The sequence below is a fragment of the Akebia trifoliata genome, chromosome 11, assembly GCF_017979445.1.
Source record: "Akebia trifoliata isolate Shusen 1 chromosome 11, ASM1797944v1, whole genome shotgun sequence".
Taxonomy (NCBI): Eukaryota; Viridiplantae; Streptophyta; class Magnoliopsida; order Ranunculales; family Lardizabalaceae; genus Akebia; species Akebia trifoliata.
Genome location: NC_141385.1, coordinates 30,074,296 through 30,100,120, shown reverse-complemented (window position 1 = coordinate 30,100,120; position 25,825 = coordinate 30,074,296). Strand labels below are relative to the sequence as shown.

The 25,825-nt window shown below is 36.0% G+C and overlaps 1 pseudogene; it reads left to right on the top strand.

Annotated features, from left to right (window-relative positions):
- Positions 1-894: 894 nt before the first annotated feature.
- The window catches only part of LOC147391238 (uncharacterized), a 46,039-nt pseudogene continuing 21,108 nt past the window's right edge, over positions 895-25,825 (top strand).

Genomic DNA, 25,825 nt, shown 5'->3' with positions numbered 1-25,825 from the left:
AACAAGAAAATGAGTTGACCAACTCATCGGCCAAAAATAGGTGATTGGAGACATATCATACATTAAAAAATTTAATGTAATGCTGATTGAGTCAATGCATAAATTTTCAACCTAATGAGGAATACATAACAATGGAAATTAGAATATGTGAATACATAATTTTTCAGCAAATTCTATTTTTTTTAGGTCAATGTTCAAACAATTACACAGACCTGTAAAGGACCATATAATTTTTCAACAAATTCTGTTAAGTGCCTTGTTCCCATACACTTTCATGTCAAGGCGTGCAATGTGAGATCTAATCTTTATAGTGGTAATGCGCAAGTTGGATTTCCACCATGAATTGACCTCAATTATTATTTTGTTTAAGAATTTTTTAAGAAGTTGATTTTAAGAATTTCAGTGTTTGTCTATCTATAAAATATATGATTTTGTGTCTATAACTTCTATTCATTGAATTTCTAACCAAGACGAAAAAAGAAAATTATTGTTTAAACATGTATACATAGAGGTACAGAATAAGCTAACACCCAAATAATCTGAATTCAAGAGTTGATCTTGAGGAAACACTGTCATCAATAGAGGAATCATGTCACGTGCAAGTGTTTGTTATAGAACGCTTGAGAATGTGTTTCAACTTGGCCATTAGGGTAGCAAAAGCATGGTAGATTTATAAAAAATCTCAAGGTTTTTTATATGGTGGATGAGGCTTAGAGTAAGCCCTTTTTCCTCACTGAATTCTTTTTTGGGTGACAAAGCAAATTTGAATTTCAATTGAGACTTTAGGAGTTCATAGAACTTGTTAGAGCAGATAACAACTTGCAAACGATCACATATGCTCGGAAGTACCTTGCACCATGGAGAGCTACCCATATGAAAGAATTACAACGTGTCATGGCAACATTGGCCTTCAAGAGTAATACTGAATGTGCAACATACAAGGTAAACCTAAATTGTATAGTGTTGTTTATTGTTTATTTTTGTATATATTACTTCAATTGGCTATGAAAATATCTTCTATTGATTTCACACTTCCTCTTAATTGGTAAAAGAATATGATTGGTAGTCATCTAGTTTAGAGTAATGCTAGCGACACTCCTGCAAATTGGGAGAAAAAGAGAGGAAGCAACCGCTCACCCTCTTTGTTGAAAATGCATACATGTATAAGTATTAGTAAGTCCAACAATGGAGAAGTGGATTCATTTTTATACTTGCTAGCCAACATTCTTCTATAGTTTTTTGTTTCCCTTTCTCTTTTTTTCCGCAGCATTCATGAAAGAGTTGATGTGTTATTTTGCATTCTGCATTGTTTTTAATCCATAAATCTTATTGTTTAAGAACTTTGTGGTTGGAATTGGAATTGGACTGAATTTGTTCTCATTTGGCTAGGATGGGGGCATTAAAAAAAAATGAAAAAAAAATTGTTGTTTACGATATCACAGTTAACACACATACATATAAATAGCCAAGCCTGTTAACAAATCTTGAGTTCAAGTTTTTTAAATTGGTTTTAAGAAGATATTTTGGTTTTGACTTCCATGGATGCTCTCACTACTTCAATCCTCGACCATCAATACCTTAACCAAAAAATTGATTGTTGGTTGAACTAATCAAGTTTCTATTATTTAATTCTGCACGTTTACTGTTAATTCTAGTATGTTTGTATCCTCTCATACTACTTTGATCCACATCATTTTTTTATGTGCCTTTTGTTTTACATGGCACTCTAGAAACACTACTTCACTTTAGCCATCCAAGTCTTTACATTTTTGCTAAATGGTTGGCATATTCGTGCTCATTCAATTTTTTTATAGATTTTAAGTTGGTTAAAGTTAATTTCCTTCCATCAAGGGTTATAAATCAATATCATATTTTACTAATTCCTTAATCAACAGCAAGAGCTTATTTTATTTTTATATTATTGGTTTGGTTGGATTCCGTCATACTGACTACCATTTATCTTTGTCTTCTTTAGGGTTGTGTTTACATTTTTGAAGCATACAAGATTTACTGGACTTGCTGTGTCAAAGGGGTTCACACAGGACAAATGGTTCTTCAATTAGTTGAACTTATTGGTAAGATTCTTTAATCTTCTCAGTTACTAGAGTTTGATGTTTGTTCGGTTAGTGTTTTGTCATTATCTTTCAGGTTGTTTTTATTTGCACACATTTTCACTTGCTGCATGTTTGATTGTAATTGTATTTGACTTTTCAAATTTATGAGGCTATGACAAAGTTCATCCCCTTTTCTTTAAAAAGTATGAGATCAATAATTGATTTTGTTTCGTTTATTTTGGATCTTTCTCTTCCATAGTTCTTTGAGTCGGAGTGACTCTTACTAAGCAAATTGAGGTAGAGTTCTTAATGGTTTTTCACCTAACTTGAACTAACCCAACTCTAGAGATGGAGGGGAAGAAGTTTTTGTTGTTCGGCTCCATACTCTTCTCCCGTAGTTGTAGAAGCCTAGAGAATAGGAATCTAAGAAGACCAAAACCATGAACAAGAAGCCCAATTTGATCATATAACAGTTTCTTGAGGTCAAATAGTAGAGAAAACCCTCGAGGATTGGTTTGTCTAATTGTCTTACTAAATAATCTATACTTATCTGTTGTTGCTGAAACATGCCCATTTTTTCACATTTCTTTGTCTTACAGGTAGAATTAGAGAACTTATTCACCCATGCAAGCCCCCCATTAAAATAAGAAGTCTTCATACTTTTAATGGTTTTACATAAAAAATTCATAAGCTGTCCCTCAACTTCCCACCCCCCATGCATTTTGTTTGTTTAGTCCATTTGTGGACTCTCTTGTGGGACTTTTGGTAAGAAAATGTTTGTGAGGCATAGACTATCTTGAAGAAATATGTCAATTTTAAAAAATAATGACTTATGATAGCATCCTCAATAATTTAATGCAACCTTCTTAGCTTGATTTAATAATACTAAGTTTACGGTATTTTTAAGAGCTAGGAAATTCACTAGTTTCCAACAAAATTGTAGACACCCCAATTTGAACATGCCCTAACTCGAAAGAGCCCAAAAATACCAATTTTTCAATAAAATTTACCAACGGGCCTCAAAGGCCCAAATCATTAAAAAACTACACTTTGATCAAACTGAGGTCCCCAAGACCCCCTGAGGGTCTAGTGGGCCTACCCAAAAAGATTTGGTATACCCCCCATCTTCACCACTCCGCTTTCGAAACCAAAAATACCGGATTTCAATAAAAATCGCCAACAGGCGTAAAAAGCCCAATTTGCCAACACGCAACATTCTGATTAATCCAACTATTCCAAAAATTCCTAAAAGGATAAAAAAAAATGTAAAATGAGACTTGGGATACCCACTACCTTCCACCGCTCCACCCCCGAATCCGAAAAAATCCTAAGCCCACCTAAGGCCCACAAACCTTCAACTCTCCAAAATTAATTTCTCACCTTATCCCCTAACCTAAATCCAATCCCACACCACCTAAAACTTAAAACATACCCACCCTCAAAAACACATTCCTAAAACAACCCTACCCAATCCTCAAATCTTTCATAACCCAAGCCCAATACACTAAAAGGCCCACAAACCCTTATCCATATCCAATTTATATCTAACCCATAACCCTAACCCAAAAACCACTATCCACATCAACCAATCACCATTTTGATCACCAAATATGACACATGTCATCACTCCCTCTCACCTCCCTCATCTAACCACCTACCTCCATCACTTTTCTCTAACATTCATCTACCCACATCATCTTTCTCCAAAAATCATCTCAACCCATACCCTTCCCTAACCTACTCACCTCACCTTCTCTAACACCATCAACCACCCACATCACAACCCATATCCCCTACACCCTAACCCATCACATTTCTCTAATCACTCCACCAACTCACATCACAACCCATACCTCCCCTCATCATTTCTTACAAAACCATTCTTACAAACCTAACCAACACTCCTCTTCTCTAAGCAAACACCTACTCTCACCAATCAATTCATATAATCACCCCATCTCCCCATCATTTTAACACATGTCATCATCTCATTAACCCTCTCAAAAATCCAAACACCTAACCCTTACACTACCCATTCTTCTTCTAAATATAAATACCTTACCTCTTCAATCAACATAACACTCAATCAAACACCTAATACCTTATACCCCCATTCTCTCTATCACATATAACTCATCTCACCTCACCAAACACTACACCCAAATAAATTGGGTAAGATCCAACCATTTGGATCCAAATACTACCTATTTTTCACTCATTACACAATTACCCTCCCCTCCACTCTAAATTTCATACCCCTCACCTTTAAAACCTATGTCATTCTCTACTCTCCCAATAATTCACCCCATTATATCCCTAAGTACCCTCAAAACACCTATAAATACCCCCCTCCCCTTCCAAAAATGGTTACCAATTCTCCTCCCAAATCTTACATAAAATATTATACTTAACTCAATTTTCTCATCATCTCTTTCCTACTCCTTCAATCACACAAAAGAGGTGACATTCTTATAAACCATTATGGACATAAAGAAGAAGAATCTAAGAATAAGAAGATTGAAGCTTCAAGGTGGGTTCAAAGATACCCTCCTCCCCTCTCTCTCTCTTTACCCTCTCCACCTCCATCTTCTATTATCCTTTCCTCTCTTTATTTTATTTTTAGATGGACTTAGGATGAATGTTCCCCCTCCCTTATCTCCGATAGATTAGGCTTCGATTTAGTCAAAAGTATAAGGGTTGTAACCTATTTCCAAACAAAATCGATTTTGAACCCTTTAAACTGTTTTGAGGCAACGATATTTGAATCCTTCTCAACTCATAAAAATGGGTGTATAACCATGGCCAACACTTTTCAAATATTGATTATGTCCAAGGCTAATGCCCTTTTGGATCATCCTTTTCGATGAGATGACCCTTACAAACTAAAGCCAAAAGCAAGTCCCTACTTAGGGAACAAGTCCCCCAACATGTGGCAATTCATTTTATTTTTGTTTTCAATTAAAATGATCGAGTTGAGTTGAGGTGACCACCACTTAATGGGGAGAAAAAGGTGCCTAACACCTTTCCTTTTTTCCAATCGAGCCGTTTACCCCGATCTCAAGGTTTGATTAGTACTTATTCAAACGAGAGTCATTAAACGTCAAAAATTACATTATTTTAAAAATGTACATTCTGGGTGATCATTCATACCTACTTACAATATGAATGGTGGCGACTCCAATCCTTAGTAGATGTGATACTCGTAATCGAAAATCACATATCTACAGTTGATGACTCCACTGGGAAAGCTAGGCTCACCCCTCGTGACAACTCGATCATTTAAAAAAAATAGATTTCTATTTGTTAACGTTGTTTGTTTGTGGTTTGTTTCTTATGTTTTGTTTTTTATTTTTTTACATGTCCAAACTGTAATATTTATTTACTTTTGTTGCTTTCATTACATGTTTGTAAGGGGGTCGATGGAAAGGAAAAGAAATGAAAAAATCTTGTTGCACGTGCACTTACGAGCATAGTCCCATTGCAAAAATCATCCCACCCTCAATATATCTAACCCCGATGCTTAGTAGTTCTACGGCTTGAGATCGTTATTTCAAGTATCAGGGATGAACACATCAAATCCAATCACCAAAAGTCAAAGTCCTAATAGAATTCTAATTAAATAATAACTTTATTTAATAGAATTCTAACTAAAATATAACTCTACCTAAAACAATTCTAATTAAAATACAACTCTACCTAAAATAATACTAACTAAAATATAACTCTAACTAAAAGAATTCTAATTAAACACTAATTCTATCTAAACAAACCCTTAAAATAATCTATAAATAGGGGTCCTCACACCCTATTTTCGTATCAAATAATAAACCCTAAGAGAAGTAGGTCAAAAAGCTTCCCTAACCTCCCATAAACCCTAATTTTAAAGTCCCAACTCCTTACCTAAGATCCATACCCCAATTTTAGATAACAAAACTCCCCGAAAGCCTTTCCAAAATACCTCAAAATCCATAAAAAAATTAGAAAACTCATAGATCTAAGAAGGAGATACTTCAACTTGGAGATCTGAAACGAATTCGGTAACAGAACGAAGCAAGGAGTGTTGTACCAGGAGCGGTTTTATCAGATCTGAGGCAATAGAATCGTTGCGTTCGAAGGTAAAATTTCTTTTATTATTTTTTTTTATCTAGATTTTTTGTTAGCAATGTAGTCTTATTTGGGATAAGTAGAGACCGACATTGGCCGGGCGGGGTTGGTGCCTAACACCTTCCAACCCCGTAATGTGATCCCCAGACTTAGTATTTCTTTAGTAGATTAGTCGTTTTTATCCGTTTCGAGTTTATATTCGGTTCCTAGACCGTAATAACTAGGTGGCGACTCCCAAACCTCAAAGGTCAAAAGTGGATCCGCGCACCCCGCGGATCGAGGGCGCTTTCAGTGGCGACTCCACTGGTGACCTTGAGGATCAGACTTGAAAATCCCCAAGTATGGGAAGTATTGCTAGTAGAGACCTTTTATTTTTTTATGTTTTGTTGTTTGTTTTTTTATATTTTATTTATTGTTTTAGTTTATCTGTCTATTTTTATGGTTTATCCCTCTCGTGCCTCTATTAATGATCATTATGTTGAATATTGTGTTTAGCCCATTTTTTATGGTTCAATAAAGGACCATTCGGAATGGCCCTAGATGATGCGAAATTTCGAAAGATAATTTTATTAAGGATAATGGTTAATAGATCATGGGGATCGTTAAAATTTTTATTTTTATTTTTTTGTCTTTCTAAGTTATTATTCATTATTCAATTTTTTTAAACACATATGGATCCATTCTTTAGCCGTGTTATTATTGAATTTTTTTTTTTTTAAAGATATTTTTTAGGTATGTGCAAGCAATTTTTTTTTAGTCTTTTATTATTTTTTTTATATTAAATTGTTTGGTTAATTTTTCAAAAAATAAAATAAAAAAAAAGTTTTTCTATGATTAGGCGTGTTGCCCCTTTGACAGCAAGGAGGAAAATTGAAAAAATAACAAAAAAAAAGTTTTTTTTAGGCTCTGTCAACAGCACAAGTTACTGGAGTGGTTGGGGTGCCTCGAGTAAAATTATTTTTTATGTTTTTTTACACCACATTAACAGCAACGATATGCTGGTGTGAGTGGTATGTTATAAGTAAAATCGATTTTTTTGCTCTACCCACATCATCTTCTTAAAAGACATTCACTTGGTTTCATTAACAGAAACCGATTTATTCTCTCTGTTCAGTTGATGGAAATCAGCTTAGATCAACATAAAATTAGCATAAAACACTAATTTCTTTCCATAAGGAGCTACGAAGTTTCCAATCGACAACCCCCTAGAAATCTATTCGAACTAAAACGATTTTAATGGAAAGTCGCCATTTCTTTCATCTGTTGAAGAACATTTCATGGTGTGCCGGTTCGAATCGTTGGGAGACGTTTTGACTTGAAATATTGGATCCTGCTTGTGAAAGTGCCCTCGATCCGCGGGGTGCGCGGATCCGCTTTTGACCCTTGAGGTTTGGGAGTCGCCACCTAGTTATTACGGTCTAGGAACCAAATTTACTCTAAGAAAGGTAAACATTACTAATCTACGAAAGAAAAAAGGGTCTGGGGATCATGTTACAGGGTTGGAAGGTGTTAGGCACCAACCCCGCCCGGCCAAAGCCGGTCTCTACTAATTTTCCAAATAAATTACATTGCTAAAAAAAACCTAGATAAAAAAACTTAAGAAATTATACCTTCCCGAAGATAACTTTATCGTTCCCTCAGATCTGATTAAGTAATTCCTTACTTCGGTCTGTCTCCGGATCTGATTTCTGATCTCCGAGACGAGGTATCCCTTCCTTAGATCTGGATTCTTCGAGTTTGTTATGGATTTTGGGGTGTTTTGGAAGGGCTTTTAGGTATTTTTTAGGCTAAAATCGAAGGAGAGATGTTAGGTAAGGAGTTGGGACTCCAAAACTAGGGTTTATGGGAGGCTAGGGGGGCTTTTAGACCTACTTCTCTTAGGGTTTTTGATTTGATCCGAAAATAGGGTGTGAGGACCCCTATTTATAGATTTTTTAGAGGTTGATTTTGATGGAGTTAGTGTTTAATTAGAGTTCTTTTAATTAGAATTGTGTTTTAGTTAGACTTGTTTTAGGTAGAGTTGTATTTTAATTAGAATTATTTTTGGTGGAGTTGTGTTTTAGTTAGAACTCTATTAGATAGAGTTATTATTTAATTAGAACTCTATTATGACTTTTGGTCTTATTTGATTGACTTTTAATATTTTGACTTTAGTCTTAATTGATTGACTTTAATATCTTGACTTTAGTCTTGCTTAATTGACTTTAATTTTGACTTTAGTCTTACTTGATTGACTTTTAATATCTTGAATTTAGTCTTGCTTTATTGAATTCAACTTTTTGGAACACCCCCCTCTTTTATATCTTTAATTCTTTGAACCCCCAAATGGAGGGGTCCTTAAAGAAATATCTCACGAACCCTCAATAATTTTTCATGAGAGCCCGATTGATCGATATTTTTAGTTCAAAATTTTAAATTAATTTCATTAATGTTTCAATTTAATTATTTAATGTTTTATCTATTAATTTCAAAAATTTTAATTATGAAAATTGTGAAATTACCGTTTTACCCCCGGAGAGGACTTTTCACGTTTTAAGTTGATTTTTAATGTTCTAGGATGTTTTAGAATCAATTTTTCGTAAGGAATTCAATGAAAATATTATTTTGTGTTATTCATGAAATTTTTTGTGTGAAATGATTGTGAACTTTATGAAGGGCATTTTCGTAATTTTGTCAAATTTTGTGAAAATTGGCGAAATGATTTATTTGGTTTTTATTTGTTGTTTTATGTGTTTGAGAGAGTTTTCTTAAGCGTAACGTAGGCTCTAGGGTCATTTTGATGTTAGGGGTATTTTGGTAATTTGGTCAATTTTTAACGATTTTTATCATGAAGCTTCTTTTCGTTTGCAAGATGATGATTTCTATGTTTCCAGAGTCGTATTTTCCTAGCGTAACGTGATTTCTAAGGTTTTGTCAGTTCGAGATACCTCATCCGAATTTTTGAAACACATTTGGTAACAAAATAAAGCAATGGAATACACATCCATCATTGGGAATCATTGCGATCGGGTTGACGAGTTGATTAATCAGGCAAGTGAAAAAATGGGGTGTCTACAGATGCTCCTCTTTGGCAGAGGGTTGAAGCAAACTAGATAGCAAATCTATTTTGGTAGATAGAGCGATATCTGAATGCCAAAGCTAGTGACAGTTCATTTTGCAGTCTGATTTAGCAATTCGTCAGGATGTTTGGATCCTTGAGCGTAAAACTCTCTCCGAACTAAAAAGTTGTCAGGTCCTTGAGCGTGAGCTCTCACTGACAGTATCAGATCCTTGAATTTTAGAGAATTCTCCCTAACTAAAAAATGCAAGTGTGAGTGTATGTATTGTGTGAAACTGAGCAAAGATTGAGAAAAAAAACTAAGCATAATCTGAGCAAAGTGAGCATAATCTGAGCAAAAGTTGAATGTCTTCCTCTACCTACCCTAGGTGAACGAGTAATAAACTAATTTTTTGAAAGTCCTACTCTACCTGCCCAGGGTGAAAGAGTAATGAACTAATTTTTTTGGGAAGTTCTACTCTACCTACTCGGAGTGAAAGAGTAATGAACTAATTTTTTTCTGGAGTCCTACTCTAACTGCCTAAGGTGAAAGAGTAATGAACTAAAATTTTTTTTTTTTGGAAAGTTCTACTCTACCTACTCTGAGTGAAAGAGTAATGAACTAAGCTTTTAGGAGTCCTACTCTACCTGCCCAGGGTTAAAGAGTAATGAACTAATTTTTTTGGGAAATTCTACTCTACCTACTCGGAGTGAAAGAGTAATGAACTAATTTTTTAGGAGTCCTACTCTACCTGCCCAGGGTGAAAGAGTAATAAACTAATTTTTTTGGGAAGTTCTACTCTACCTACTCGGAGTGAAAGAGTAATGAACTAATTTTTTAGGAGTCCTACTCTACCTGCTCGGGGTGAAGGAGTGATGAACTAATTTTTTTTTGGGAAGTTTTACTCTACCTACTCGGAGTGAAAGAGTAATGAACTAATTTTTTGGGAGTCCTACTCTACCTGCCCAGGGTGAAAGAGTAATGAACTAATTTTTTTTTTTTGGGAAGTTCTACTCTACCTACTCGGAGTGAAAGAATAATGAACTAATTTTTTTGGGAAGTTATACTCTACCTACTCGAAGTGAAAGAGTAATGAACTAATTTTTTGGGAAACCTACTCTACCTGCCCAGGGTGAAAGAGTAATGAACTAATTTTTTTTTTGGGAAGTTCTACTCTACCTACTCGGAATGAAAGAGTAATGAACTAATTTTTTGGGAGTCCTACTCTACCTGCCCAGGGTGAAAGAGTAATGAACTAATTTTTTGGGAAGTTCTACTCTACCTACTCAGAGTGAAAGAGTAATGAACTAATTTTTTTGGGAGTCCTACTCTACCTGCCCAGGGTGAAAGAGTAATGAACTAATTTTTTTTTTTTGGAACGTTCTACTCTACCTACTCAGAGTGAAAGAGTAATGAACTAATTTTTTGGGAGTCCTACTCTACCTGCCCAGGGTGAAAGAGTAAGGAACTAATTTTTTGGGAGTCCTACTCTACCTGCCCAGGGTGAAAGAGTAATGAACTAATTTTTTTGGGAAGTTCTACTCTACCTACTCGAAATGAAAGAGTAAGGAACTAAGCTTTTTGGGGATAAATGGGGGATTTACACCGCATTTGATTTTTTTATAAATAAAAAAATGAATTTTATGAAGGTCCGGTAAACATTTTAACTCTTTTTGAATCTGAGAAGTTTTCAAAATTGCTATCAAGAGGGTAACCTTTAATTCAAAGTTAACCTTATCCTTTGGGGTTGAAATTGACCAGGCATCAGAACAAAAATGCCCCTAGTTTGACAAGGAACATTGCACTTGGGATAATTGAACATAATTTTGAAAACGAATGCCCCTAGTATAAGGGGGAAACTATATTCTTTAGAAAAATGAAGTGCCCTTGTTATGAAAGTTTGAAATCCTTGATTACCGCAAGCGCAATAAAGGTTTAACTTTTAATTTTGACTCTTTATATTGAAGATTTTGAGTCAGGCTCAAAGAAATTGGAACAAAATATTTCTTTCTGAAATTCATCATAGAATTTATTCTTTCTCCCCGTCGGTTCACTTAGGGACATGAAACTCTTCAGATCAATCATAGACAAGATACTTGTATCCCCTGAGTCTATATTTGGTTCAAACTGAAATTTGATCACTCGGACTTCTGATGTTTTTGCTCGGACTGTCTTTTCAGCTTCTCAACTCAACTGAGATTTTCTTTTATTTTTTTTATTGCTCTAAGTTTTGCCTAGATTGCCTTTTCAAGTTTTCAATCTAGCGAGAATGCTCTAGCTTTTGCCTAGATCACCTTTTTAGGTTTTCGATCTAGCGAGCTTACAATTTTTTCTCTTTTCTTTGCTCTGATTGTCGCCAAGGTCGTCCTTTCAGATTTTCAACCTTGCGAGCTTGCCTTAATTTTTGCCTAAGTCGTCCTTTTCGGGTTTTCAACTTAGCAGACTTTTTTTCTTCTTCTTCCCTTCTGAACTTCTGGAGTTACTGTCTGATCATGCTCTACTACCTTCCTTGACTTTTTTCACACGGTACTTAAGAGGACTTTTATAGGTAGGCTTAGGACTGGGCATAAAAAGAAAGGAATCTTGAGGCTCAAAAACCCAAATGCCCCTTGTGTGGCATTTTCTTTTTAATTATTTTCTTTTTCTTTTGAATTTTCTTCCTACTTTGACAATTTTTTTCTTTTGAATTTTTTTCTTTTTAGATTTTTTTTTTGTCGAGGAATCTATTTTTTTTTTATTTTGATGTGGTCGGGCCTGAAGTAACTTCTCAGGTTGCCTACGTACCCCAGAATTTTGGGATCAGACCAAGACGTAGTTCAAATTTTTCCCTCCCCTAGGTTAGGTGATCAGGCTGAGAAAGAAAAATGCATCATTTTTTTTAAAAGGCTACAAAGGGCTGAGAAAGGAGATATTGAATTGGGTAGCAGGAAAATTGATTTTGCCAAAGATGGCCTCCTTAAATGTAATACCGTTTGATCAGGTCAAGGTTGGTTGACTCTAGTAATTCGATTCCATCATGATCTTGAAGTCTAACAATTTTTCCAGATAGTATTTCCTTAATGATTGAATATCTCCAATTAGGTTCAAACTTTCTATGATCGAGGAAGAATGCTCAATTTTTTTTTGGTAGTTTGATGCTTAGATCCTTGACTTATAAGTGATGAACTTTGACTTTCTTGTCAAACATGCGAGTAACTCCTCTCCATTGACAGACCCAATCTATTTCTAACAATTGACTTCCATCAAGACCTTGAGATACATGATTTTCCCTTTTAACCGGTAAGATTACTTCCATATCATACTAGAGTGACTCTAGTAGAAGACTGTATTGAAGTGTAATATGTCCATAATGCGAATGATAACTTCTCTGGCCAATCCCGGTGTGATGTGTAATTGACACATTTTCACGATGATTGTCTTGAGATTTTTACTGGCTGCTTCAACTATTCCATCGATTTTAAAATTCCAGCACTGATATATTTTATAATCCCTCCTCTGACTATGTCGGTTTATTCTGGTTTGTATATGTGGTGTTCTCACAGGATGGGTATATATTTCATGTTGAACAACACTCCAGATTTAACCGACATATCCTCATAGGACCATGTAAGCAAGTCTTTTGAATTTTCTGAATAAATTCATCATCTCTTTGTGCTCCTCTGGGGATAAGTTAGTTCCAATCTGAATTTCTTGGGAATTATTTTTGTTCCGAGGTCAATGACCTTTAGTTCCTCGAGCAAGACATTTATCTTCTCATTCAAGGGGGGTTCCTTTAGAGAAATTTCTCCTTAAAGCCAGTTATTAGTTAATTCGTTAATGCGCTCGAGGTATTCAAAAATTTTCTTTATTCAGTTAAATTTAGATGGGGCGACTGACACCAATGCAGACTCGACAAACTAACTTGACTAGAACAAAATAAGAAATAAAAAGATAGACTTGATTACTGAATTGATAGAAAGAACTGGACTCAAGACTCATAAACAACTAAAAACAATTACCCACAACGGGCTTGATTACAGACTGAGACTCGAGAAACTATTTCCACGCGATTGGACTGAGTCTTCTTCTTCAGATTCTTTGCATTCTTCAGACTTACTTTCTCTCTCTTTGCCAAGACTGCATTTGGTGGTGAAAACTTCATTAGGGACCGTCACTCTGGTAAGAGGGGGGCTAGGAGGTTTATGATTGACTGATAGGATGAGAAAGATTGGGTCAAACGAGAGTTGAGTATTGGATATCATGTTCAAAGTCTGAGGAGGTTGGTAAATGGGTAGAGGGTTGGTAATAACATTTGGCTGCTCAAGGACAGGAATAGTAACTTTTTTGGCATCAATGAGGTCTTGAACTGTATGACGAAGAGCAACGCAACGATCAGTAAGATGACCAGAATTTTGGTGAAACTCACAAAATAGGTTGGGATTGTGAGAAGTAGGGAGTGGACTTGGTAAAGGTCGAGGTTGGAGAGATGCAATGAGCCCTTTACTTAATAATTTTTGAAAGACAATGCTCAAAGGCATACCAAGATTGGTGAATTTCCTATGTGGTCGAGGTTGATTAGGGTTAACTTGGTTACTAGGCAAGATAGTAGATTGGATGGGTGTAGTAGACGTATGGGCTACATAGGCGTGATCAGCGCTAGACTTGGAATTGGTGAAAGGCTTTTTGAACTTGTTGTCCGAAGGATTGGAAAGGATTCCGGAAGCGAAAGCATCTTCCAATTGGTTACCAACTTGCAATAGAGACTCGAATGTAGGAAGGTATTGGGAGACTAGATGTCGGGCATACCCTTGCGAGAGATTTTTTAAGATAATAGCTACTTGTTCTTTCTCTGAAGGTCTATCCCACATTTGTGTAGCCTTGGCCCTCCAACGACCGATGAAGTCAGTAAATGTTTCCCCATTCTTCTGTTTAGTTGATTCCAAGTCCCTTCTTGAAGTTTCAATTTCGATACTGTATTTGTACTGATGCCAGAAAGCCTTTGACATATTCTCCCATGTACCTACTGTAGTTGGGTCTTGAGACATCAGCCATCGTAGAGCTGATCCTGACAGAGTTCGTTGAAACAGTAATGTCATATGCTCGTCGCTAAGCCCAACAATGCGCATGCTAGTAACATACACTTTAAGATGCGTTTTTGCACAACCTACCCCACTGAACTTGTCTATTTCAGGCATCACAAACTTCTCTGGCAGATGAATTCTAGGGATACGGTTCAGGGCTTCAATGCCCGCTGCAATTTCATCGATACCCTTTATACTCTTCATAGCTGACTCCAGTTGAGACATTCTATTGGCTAACACTGGATTCTTATACTCTTCGTCTCCATCGAGTTCGAAGACTTCATGGGCACGTCTCGCTGTATTTTCTTCTACCCTTTTTCCTTTAGGATCATCAATGGGATTGCCAGTTGATTCTGAAATCTGTTCTAAGACTTCCACTTTGCCCTTTATACTGTTGATATCATTGGCAAAGGTTGCCAAAATCTTACGAATTTCTGTGAGCTCAGATTCTGAAGCCATTTTTGCCTGTTGACTTGGTACCAACGTTCGTTCTAACCGACTGGACTTACGACTCCAACTAGGAGGTGGACGCTTGAGTTTGGGTGCAATGATAACCCTGAAAATCCCATCAAAGGTGGATTACTAGTTATGGATCCTAGAGTAGACTTTTAATAAATAGAGGTTTCTCTTGATAGCATAGGTTAAGTTAACCCCTAGATTCAAAATCTCTAACTAATGAAATATTTCGATCAAAAAATACTACATGAATATGATTTACTGATCTTGTTAAGTATGTAATATTCAGTCCATTAAATTAAACTGGCCGATGCAAGGTGATTGGGACAATGTACCCATTTAAGTTTGGCCCGGTTTGACCCAATGGATCTGAATATTCTACTTGCATCACTTCATCTAATATTTTTAAGTCAATTAGTTCAACCGATCCATATGTTGATCCATAAGATCCATTTACCAATTGGACAAATTGGTTTAACTTGATATTGACCAGTATGTCTCATCAATTAAGTTTATTGGGTTGGACCGATATTGCGGGTTTGATTGGAGCGATGTGGACCGATCCACCCACTTACCTTTTGGTTGGATTAAATAGAGCAACCCGGGAACACCCACGATAAGTTCGAGTTGTGACCTATAGGGGAGGTTTCTAGACTCTAAGCTTACTATGTGCAATGCATTTTATCTGGCCACCCTTGCCCAAGTACACCTATATACCTCTTGAGCGTACTCAATCAGACGGTACGTGGTGACTTGGTTTGATATACCGTTTAGGTGATAATCTAAAATCTCAACTCACTTCTCTGAAGCCAAAAACAGCCAGTTTGATCTCCAGTTGAAAGGTGGCGCACGATGCTGAGCAAGGGCCCACTTATGCTGCGTTTGGAAAAGCCGTGTGAAGGCTAATTTCATCCAAACACGCTCGGTTTTTTGGAACTTCAGTGTTTGGGATGGAGTAGGACTCTTTTTATTTGCCGATTCCTTCGTCAAAAACAGTCGACTCTCTCGACTTCCAACTCTTCAACGAGTCTCCGCAACATCACACGGTTCTTCCGCAAAAACAGAGTGTCTCGACTTCCAACTCTTCAACGAGTCTCCGCAACATCACATGGTCATCTCTCTCTGATTTTACAAGCAAGAAATCTTCTCTGCAACTCCCTCAGGTAAGTAATTTTTTTTTATTTTTCAATATTCGCGTGTTAAAGCAATCCTTCCCACAGCATGTTATTCATTGGAAATTTTAAGAGAATCTAGAAGGAAAAAAAAAAAAGAGAGAAAAAAGAGAAAAAAGAGTAAAGTCAAAAATTTACCTCCATTCACCCATTGATTTCAATGCTCACTCACCCACAAACCTTTGGTCTCAACACCATTGTCATCTTCTCCAACTCAATCGAAACCAAACTCACCCTCATTCTCTTCGTTCCAACACCTACAAGAGCATCATATTCATCTCCCTCACTCACTCATATTCACCATTAACACACAAACATCATTGTCTTCTCACCCATCACTCACAAACCTTCATCATCTCATCTCCTTTTAACTCCAAATGCTCAGCTACACAGCAACACCGCAGCCATCCATTAATGGCCAACGCAGTATCAACACCCTCTCTCACTCACGACTCACCCATGGAACCCATCTTCGTCACACTCAACTCACCTTTGGGCTCTCGACAGCATCCACAAGATTCACCCACACAACTCTTTGAATCTGAATTGAACTTGAGACAGCAATGTTCTCCCGCAACCAAAGAAACATGTGGTTAGAAACAGAGTTAAGAAAAATAGAGTTATATTGCCACACCAACTTTTGTTAACGCACGCCAACTTTTGTCTAATAGTTGACATTGACCTTTTAGTTGATTTAAAGAGTTGTGTGGGTAGAGCTCTTGCCAACGGGCTTGCCAACTTTTGTCTTATTTTTCATCCATGAGATGGATGACCTCATCTGGAGAGTTAGAAAGTAGTGGTTATCAAAAAATAAAAAAGTTTGAATTACAATTGCCTTTCAATTTCAAGAATTTGTTACATGAATATCATTTTGAAATTTTTAGAGAGTTGTATGTTGATCATTTGTAAAGAAACTTGTGTACAGTTTTTTTTCTTTTTTTACACCAATTACAAATACTAGATCCACATGAAAGGGTAGGAGCACGTCATTTTGGTCAAACTACGTTGAACCCTTGAAGGGTGGCATTGAAATAGGTACAAAAGGATGACCTCAATGGTCAATTGCCTTGGATTGGGTCTCAACAAACTAATGATAAGATGGTAAATGTCTTTTGGGAGAGCGAAAGGTCAAGGCATGAATACTTGCTCAATAAACACCATCAGCAACGGCAAGAACTCCCCCATTGTAACCACTCACTAAAAAAGCATATTCTCCACCTCTGTCAATCTTAAGAAAGACCAAAAGAGATATGCAAGTGAGATGCATTTGACAACAAATCAGTAATTGATGCAAACATGGTAAACATTGAACTTTATTATAATCACACAAAGAAAAAAATTGAGGTAAATAACAACGAATTGCTCGAACATAAATCCAGAAGACTAGAGTTTCACAATGGTCACTCTACCTTATTTGGGTGTGGTATGAGGTGAGAAGATGTTTATGACTTGGAATCACCTTTATTTTATTGCTTATTACCAAAGTTGAATTAAATATGTGATGGGTTGTATTACGTAATTATAAATTGTTGTGTTGGATGCGAACATAATGAGAAAAAATGGGGGGGGGGTGTGGAAGGCTACCATATGTGAACTACAACGTTACAATCACATCTGTACTCAGGCCCAAAGGACTCTGATCCGTTGGTAAGTGAAGGACCAAGCAAAATTTGTATTTTAAAAGGCCTTTTTGAAGCCTTAAGTCTCCTCTTGATGGGCCATTGGGCATTTTGAAAGAAACTTAGGCCTAGCCCTACCCTACGGGTGTTTGGGCTCTCAGGTTCGGTTGGTGTTTACATGTCTTGATTGTTGATATGAATATTGTACGAGATGAGATTGCTCAACAAATTTATAATGCCATATATACATGATGTAAAATTTTATTTAATTATTTATTTGATAGACATTATATATGTTAGTATAGAAAAAATGAAATTGAATTTTTATTTTTATTTTTTAATATTAAATCCTATGTTTATACTTATTGTTAACATATTATTACTTATATCAGATAAATAATCTTTTTTTTAAATATTATTTTTAATTTCATCCAACAATTTTTAGACAGCAGGTTACCAAACAGTTCAACATCTTAACAGCACAGTTAGACAGCATGTTACCAAATAATATACTCAATTCAGCATGTTGCTTCAGCAACAGCAACAGCAACTTTTTCTCAGCTTCAGCAACTTAATTCAGCATCAGCAACTTTACATACAGCTTTTCCAAACGGAGCATTAAATACCTCTCGTCTAGAATAGACGTAGTCTATCCCCCTCGTACAGTAGGGTACAGTGGGGCAAGATCTCGCTTAGGTACCGGTTTTGACCAAGAAGTGCAGTTGATATACTTAGATTATCTTTTACATACCTATGGGTACGAGTCAAGAGTTGTAGCTTTCATAAATGATTTGGCATCCCACGAGGGGACCGACCACGTACTAGTACTACGTTGGCAATCGCGACATGTGACTGTGTGGCTTACAATAGGTCAAAGGCTCAGGTCGCTCCAGCCTGGGTGCATCAATATATCTTTCAGAATCACCTGATCAGACGGTACTAAAGTCCCAGTTTGATATACCCTAAGGTACGTGACTGGAGTTGTGGTTTTCATGAATGACATCGCATCTTCGAAGAGATCGGGCCACGCACTAGTGCCACGTTGGCTATATGGGACGTGTAAGTGTGCAAAACAGTAAACGTGCATGTGGTGTGTGCAAAACAGGGTGGGGTGTGCCCAGGGCCTTTTTCAAACATTGGGTTGGATCCAATCATCATACTATGACTATCTCATAAATATTAATCGAAACTATTACACCAAGACATGCATATCAAAATTATCTAATAATCAGGATCGCGATACATTGAATAGGCAAAAATCAATGATACAAAGATAATTAATCCTAGGCCAATCAATTAAGTTAAAAAAATGGCTTTTTCTCCATGGCCCAATCGAGGACTATTTTGGGTAGCCCAAAACAATTCGGGATTTCAAAGAATATTACATTGAAGATAGAATGATGGTTGTTGAGGCAAAGAGTGATTTATTTATTTTTAAAAAAAAACTAAATAAAAACTAAAAATAAGAGTCTAAATAAAAATTGTGTAAGAGACAAATGAGCCATTATTGCCATACCACCTTTTGTTAATGTCCCACCAATTTAGAGTTCGTAATCACAAACAAAATTAGCTAATATTTTAGTGATGGGGGATAAACAAAAATTGGTATGACAATAAAAGTTCAAAAGGGATCAACCAAATAACTACTATGTTCACCAATTACAAAAAATTATCCAAAATTAAATTCTTTTAACTGTTATTTCATCCAATCCACCGGTTTTGATCCCAAAAATTCTAGTAATTCACCAGAAGACTTCAAGTCCCACTTTCACTATTCGAGCGATGCCCCAAATTGAATTGGCATTTTCAGTAATTTCTTTGCTTTGCTTTTACTTTAAAAAGTGTAATCACCAATATATATATATATATATATATATATATATATATATATATATATATATATATATATATATATTTTAGGAAAAGCCGAGAAGAAGGGAAGGAGGTAGATTACAGAAGATCGGGCAACAGATGTAGACCGAAATTCAAACCAAGATCCGTGGAAGATTCCTCCTCATTTTCTTTGGCTAAAGAGATGATTGGGGTTTGATTTAGTTATTAGCTCCAGATTCGTTTGAGGATAATTGAACCCATCTGTCGAAGAAATTCAGCCACCTCTAACTCAAAGCCACAAAAGCTACACCAGAAACTCTAAAATCTCCGATGACAGATCTTAGGACTAAATTATTACGAACCATTTCGAATTTAATATCTGACAATAGACCCGAATTAAAATCTAAACAAACAGTTCGCCAACTGAAACACCCCTACAGATATTCAGTCTCAGTGATGCTTACCTCTCAGAAACCTCACCAATCCATTTTTTTGGGATTATGAGTCTGAGACGCATCAACAGGGGATGGAGATGTGATTTCGATGTCTTTAATTAACCAGAAGATAGTTTTTCTTCAACGATTTCTTTCGGACTCAATTGATCGGAACACTTTGACTTGAATAGAAAATCATATGGGTTTGGTTTCAACCGAGATCCCTTCCGCGATTTAACAAATTATTGTAAATGGAGCATCTTTGATCACCAGCCCTCAGATGCAGTTCGTTGAATCTCAAATCTAGAAGATACCGTTGGGATGAATGAAGAGAGTTTAGATCGAGGACACCAAAAGCTTCGACTTGCTCTATGGTCACTGGAGATGAAATGGTGACAAACTTGATCGGTTTAAGTGTTTGAACAATCTGTCAATTAGACGAAAAAAGCTCCTACAGCTCGAGAGTAAACTCCGATCTTTGATTGGGGTGGACATGTTGGCTGCTTTCGCAGAGAGAGAGAGAAGGATGAAGGAGAGACGTTCTCTCTTGTTGTGTTCTTCTTCTCCTTTGAGAAGAAGATAGAGAATAGTAAGAAGACGTTTCTGCTAACAGCACACCCCCCAATTATACTAAACACATTAAGGGTTTGGTGATTAAAGTTAACTTTTTGCTAAAGGCACACCAATGCTTGGCAGCAACTTAAAAACCAATTTTTTTATTGGGTTTTCTTCTTGCTGCCAATGGACAGCATGTTAAAATTTTTTAATTTATTTTTCTTTAAAAAAAACAAATAAAAAAATGTTGTCGAAGGGTACATCGCACATCGGCCATCAAATAAAAAAATGTTGTTGTTCCTAACAACAATTATTTTATTAATTTTTTTTTTAATCGAAATATACTTACATGTGTAAAAAAAATCATGGTCCAAAAACCATTATCCCGTCCTCAATAAGACTATTCCTTTGAAATCTCGCATTATTTAGGGTCATTTCGAATGACTTTCGATTGAACCATAAAAAAATGATAATGCAAAAGCAGAATATCCATAATCCAAAAACACAATCAATAATTGAATGAAAAAAAGAAGAAGGATAAGAACAAAACAAAATAAACAAGCAAACTAATAGCTAGAAATAAAAACAGTCCAGGTCGTTTTAGCAATGCTCCCATACTTGGGGTTTTTCAAGTCTGATCCTCAATTATCCCCAGTGGAGTCGCCACTGAAAGCGCCCTCGATCTGCGGGGTGCGCGGATTCGCTTTTGACCCTTGAGGTTTGGGAGTCGCCACCTAGTTATTACGGTCTAGGAACCAAATTTACTCTAAGAAAGGTAAACATTACTAATCTACGAAAGAAAAAAGGATTCGGGGATCATGTTACGGGGTTGGAAGGTGTTAGGCACCAACCCCGTCCCGCCAAAGCCGGTCTCTACTAATTTCCCAAATAAATTACATTGCTAAAAAAAACCTAGATAAAAAAATTAAGAAATTATACCTTCCCAAAGACAACTTTATCGTTCCCTCAAATCTGATTAAGTAATTCCTTGTATGGAATTCCTTGCTTCGGTCTGTCTCCGGATCTGATTTCTGATCTCCGAGGCGAGGTATCCCTTCCTTAGATCTGGATTCTTCGAGTTTGTTATGGATTTTGAGGTGTTTTGAAAGGGCTTTTAGGTGTTTTTTAGGCTAAAATAGAAGGGGGGATGTTAGGTAAGGAGTTGGGACTCCAAAACTAGGGTTTATGGGAGGCTAGGGGGCTTTTAGACCTACTTCTCTTAGGATTTTTGATTTAATCCGAAAATAGGGTGTGAGGACCCCTATTTATAGATTTTTTAGAGGTTGATTTTGATGGAGTTAGTGTTTAATTAGAGTTCTTTTAATTAGAATTATGTTTTAGTTAGACTTGTTTTAGGTAAAGTTGTATTTTAATTAAAATTGTTTTTGGTGGAGTTGTGTTTTAGTTAGAATTCTATTAGATTGAGTTATTATTTAATTAGAACTCTATTATGACTTTTGGTCTTATTTGATTGACTTTTAATATTTTGACTTTAGTCTTAATTGATTGACTTTTAATATCTTGACTTTAGTCTTGCTTAATTGACTTTAATTTTCACTTTAGTCTTGCTTGATTGACTTTTAATATCTTGACTTTAGTCTTGCTTGATTGACTTTAACTTTTTGGAACACCCCCCTCTATTATATCTTTAATTCTTTAGACCCCCAATGGAGGGGTCCTTAAAGAAATATCTCACGAACCCTCAACAATTTTCCATGAGAGCCCGATTGATCGATTTTTTTAAGTTCAATTTTTAAATTAATTTCATTAATGTTTCACTTTAATTATTTAATATTTTATTATTAATTTCGAAATTTTTAATTATGAAAATTGTGAAATTACCGTTTTGCCCCTGGAGAGGACTTTTCACGTTTTAAGTCGGTTTTTAATGTTCTAGGATGTTTTAGAATCGATTTTTCGTAAGGAATTCAATGGAAATATTATTTTGTGTTATTCATGAAAAATTTTGTGTGAAATGGTCGTGAACTTTATGAGGGGCATTTTCGTAATTTTGTCAAATTTTGTGAAAATTGGCGAAATGATTTATTTGGTTTCAATTTGTTGTTTTATGTGTTTGAGAGAGTTTTCCTAAGCGTAACGTAGGCTCTAGGGTCATTTTGATGTTAGGGGTATTTTGGTAATTTGGTAATTTGGTCAATTTTTAGCGATTTTTATCGTGAAACTTCTTTTCGTTTGCAAGATGATGATTTCTATGTTTCCAGAGTCGTATTTTCCAAGCGTAGCGTGGTTTCTAAGGTTTTGTCAGTTTGAGATACCTCATCCGAATTTTTGAAACACATCTAGTAACAAAATAAAGCAATGGAATACACATCCATCATTGGGAATCATTGCGATCGGGTTGACGAGTTGATTAATCAGGCGAGTGCAAAAATGGGGTGTCTACAGCTTGAGGAGCCAAAGATCTGTGTTGGCTTTCTCCGAATATCTGATTCGTCCCTTCGGATAAAAGGGGTAGTTTCGATCTCATTCGAAACGTTAAATTGCAAGTGGAAGTGCTGGACCTTGTGTTTTAGAAACAAAAGCTTTGGGATTATTTTTGCACGGATCAAATCGAACCTGGTTTTGATCAATTCCTCTTTCAACCAAATTTTTTTTTATAGAAATTCTCCTTTTTTGCATTTTCGTTCAGAATATCAAAAAAAAAAGCAAAATTTCAGAAAATAAGAGGAATTAATCCAGATTTCTATGGATTTGGAGATGGGAAGGTCAATCTAAAATTACAGATGAATATCTGGGTTCATCAGCTTTGTTAAAAACCGTCCACTAATGTGGAAATTTCTAGATTAACATGTATTGGAAGCCTTGAGTTCAAGATCGATAGAATCATTAAACGGAGAAAAGAGTCTTTAGTTCGATCCAATAAAATCTAGATTTTAAAATTTCAGATCCATGGGCGAATCGAATCTCTTTGGTTATCGAACATCTTTACATTAACATGTATTGGAAGCTTTGAGCTTTGGGCTTTTCTTTCTATTTTTTTTTCCAATTTTCTTATTTATTTTTCCTTACGGTAAGTATGGTTGGCAGTAGCAAAGGTCCATTTTGGTCCCCTCATACTTCTATGAAAAGAAAATTTTTAGGAAAATCGATTTGTCTAATAAAAATAAAAAAAATCACTCTTTGCCTCAACAACGTCAATCTATTTTCAATGAAATATTCTTTGAAATCACGAATTATTTTGGGCCATTCAAAATAGTCATCGATTGGGCCATAGAGGAATAGCCATATTTTTTCTTTATTTATTGATTTGACTTATGGTTGATTATCTTGGTGTCATGATTTATGCTTATTCGATGTATCACGATCCTGATTGTTAGATAATATTGATATGTATGTTTTGATGTAATAGTTTCGATTAATATTTATGTGATAATCATAAAGTGATGTTTGGATCCGGCCCATTTGTTTGGAAAGGCCCCGGGCACACCCCACCCTGTTTTGCACACACCACAAGTATATTTATCGTTTTGCACGCTTGCACATCCCATATAGTCAAACGTGGCACTAGTGCATGGCTCGATCTCCTCGGAGATGCGACGTCATTCATGAAAACCACAACTCCAGTCACGTACCTTAGGGTATATCAAACTGGGACATCAGTACCGTTTGATCAGGTGACTCTAAAAGGTATATTGATGCACCCAGGCTGGAGTGACCTGAGCCTTTGACCTATTGTGAGCCACACAGTCACATGTCCCAATTGCCAAAGTAGTACTAGTACGTAGTCGGTCCCCTCCTGGGATGCCAAACTATTTATGAAAGCTACAACTCTTGACTTGTACCTGTAGACACCCCATTTTTGCATCCGCCTGATTAATCAAGTCGTCAACCCGATCGCAAAGGTTTCCAATGATGGATGTCTATTCCAATGCTTTATTTTATTACCAGATATGTTTCAGAAATCTGGATGAGGTATCTCGAACTGACAAAACTTAGAAACCACGCTACGCTAGGAAAATACTACCCCAGAAACATAGAAATCATCATCCTGCAAACCAAAAAGAAGCTTCACGATAAAAATCACTAAAAATGACCAAATTACCAAAATACCCCTAACATCAAAACAACCTTAGAGCCTACATTACACTTAGAAAAATCCATTCAAATACATAAAACGACAAATCGAAATCAAATAAATCATTTCGCCAATTTTCACAAAATTCGACAAAATTATGAAAATACCCCTCATAAAATTCACGACCATTTCACACAAAAAATTTCATAAATGGCAAAAACCAACATTCCCATTGAATTCCTTACGAAAAACTGATTCCAAAACATCCTGGAACATTGAAAAATGACTTAAAACGTAAAAAAATCCTCTCCGAGGGCAAAATGGTAATTTCACAATTTTAATAATTAAAATTTTTGAAATTAATAAATAAATCATTAAATAATGTAAAGTGAAACATTAATAAAATTAATTATTAAAATTTAAACCAAAAAATTGATCTATCAGGCTTTCAAGAAAAATTGTTGATGATTCGCAAGATATTTCTTTAATGACCTCTCCATTTGGGGGTCCAAAGAATCAAAGATATAATAGAGGGGGGTTCTCCAAAAATTTAAAGTCAATCAAGCAAGACTAAAGTCAAGATATTAAAGTCAATCAAATAAGACTAAAGTCAAAATTAAAGTCAATTAAGTAAGACTAGAGTCAAGTATTAAAGTCAATCTCATAAGACTAAAGTCAAAACTCTAAATCAAAACCCTAATCTAAACTAATCAAGTCAATCTCATAAGACTAAAGTCAAAACCCTAAGTCAAAGTCCTAAAGACTAAGTCCATCTCATGAGACCAAAGTCAAAACCCTAATTAAAACTCTAAAAGAAACCCTAATCAAACCCTAATGCTTCTAAAAACTTTATAAATAGGAGCCTCCACACCCTATTTTCGTATCAAAGAAAAAATCCTAGGAAAAATAGGTGAAGAAGCCTCCACAACCTCTCCAAAACCCTAATTTTGGAGCCTCAACTCCTTACCTAACACCCCTGCTCTGATTTTAGCCTAAAAAACACCCAAAAACCTCTCAAAAACATCCTAAAAATCCACAACAAATTCGAAGCACCCAGATCCAAGAAGGAGATACCTTACCTCGGATATCAAAAATCAGATCCGGAGATAGAACGAAGTAAGGAATACGGTACAAGGAGCCGTTTTCACCAGATCTGAGGGAATATCACTTTTGCAGATCGAAAGTAAGATTTTTTTTTATTATTATTTTTTAATCTAGGTTTGTCATTAGCGATGTAGATTTATTTGGGATAAGTAGAGACCGGCAATGGCCGGGGCGGGGTTGGTGCCTAACACCTTCCAACCCCGTAACATGATCCCTGGATTCAAATTTTCTGTAGTAGATTAGTTTTTATCCATTTTAGAGTCAGTTTGGTTCCTAGACCACAATAACTAGGTGGCGACTCCCAAACCTCAAGGGTCAAAAGCGGATCCGCGCACCCCGCGGATCGAGGGCGCTTTCAGT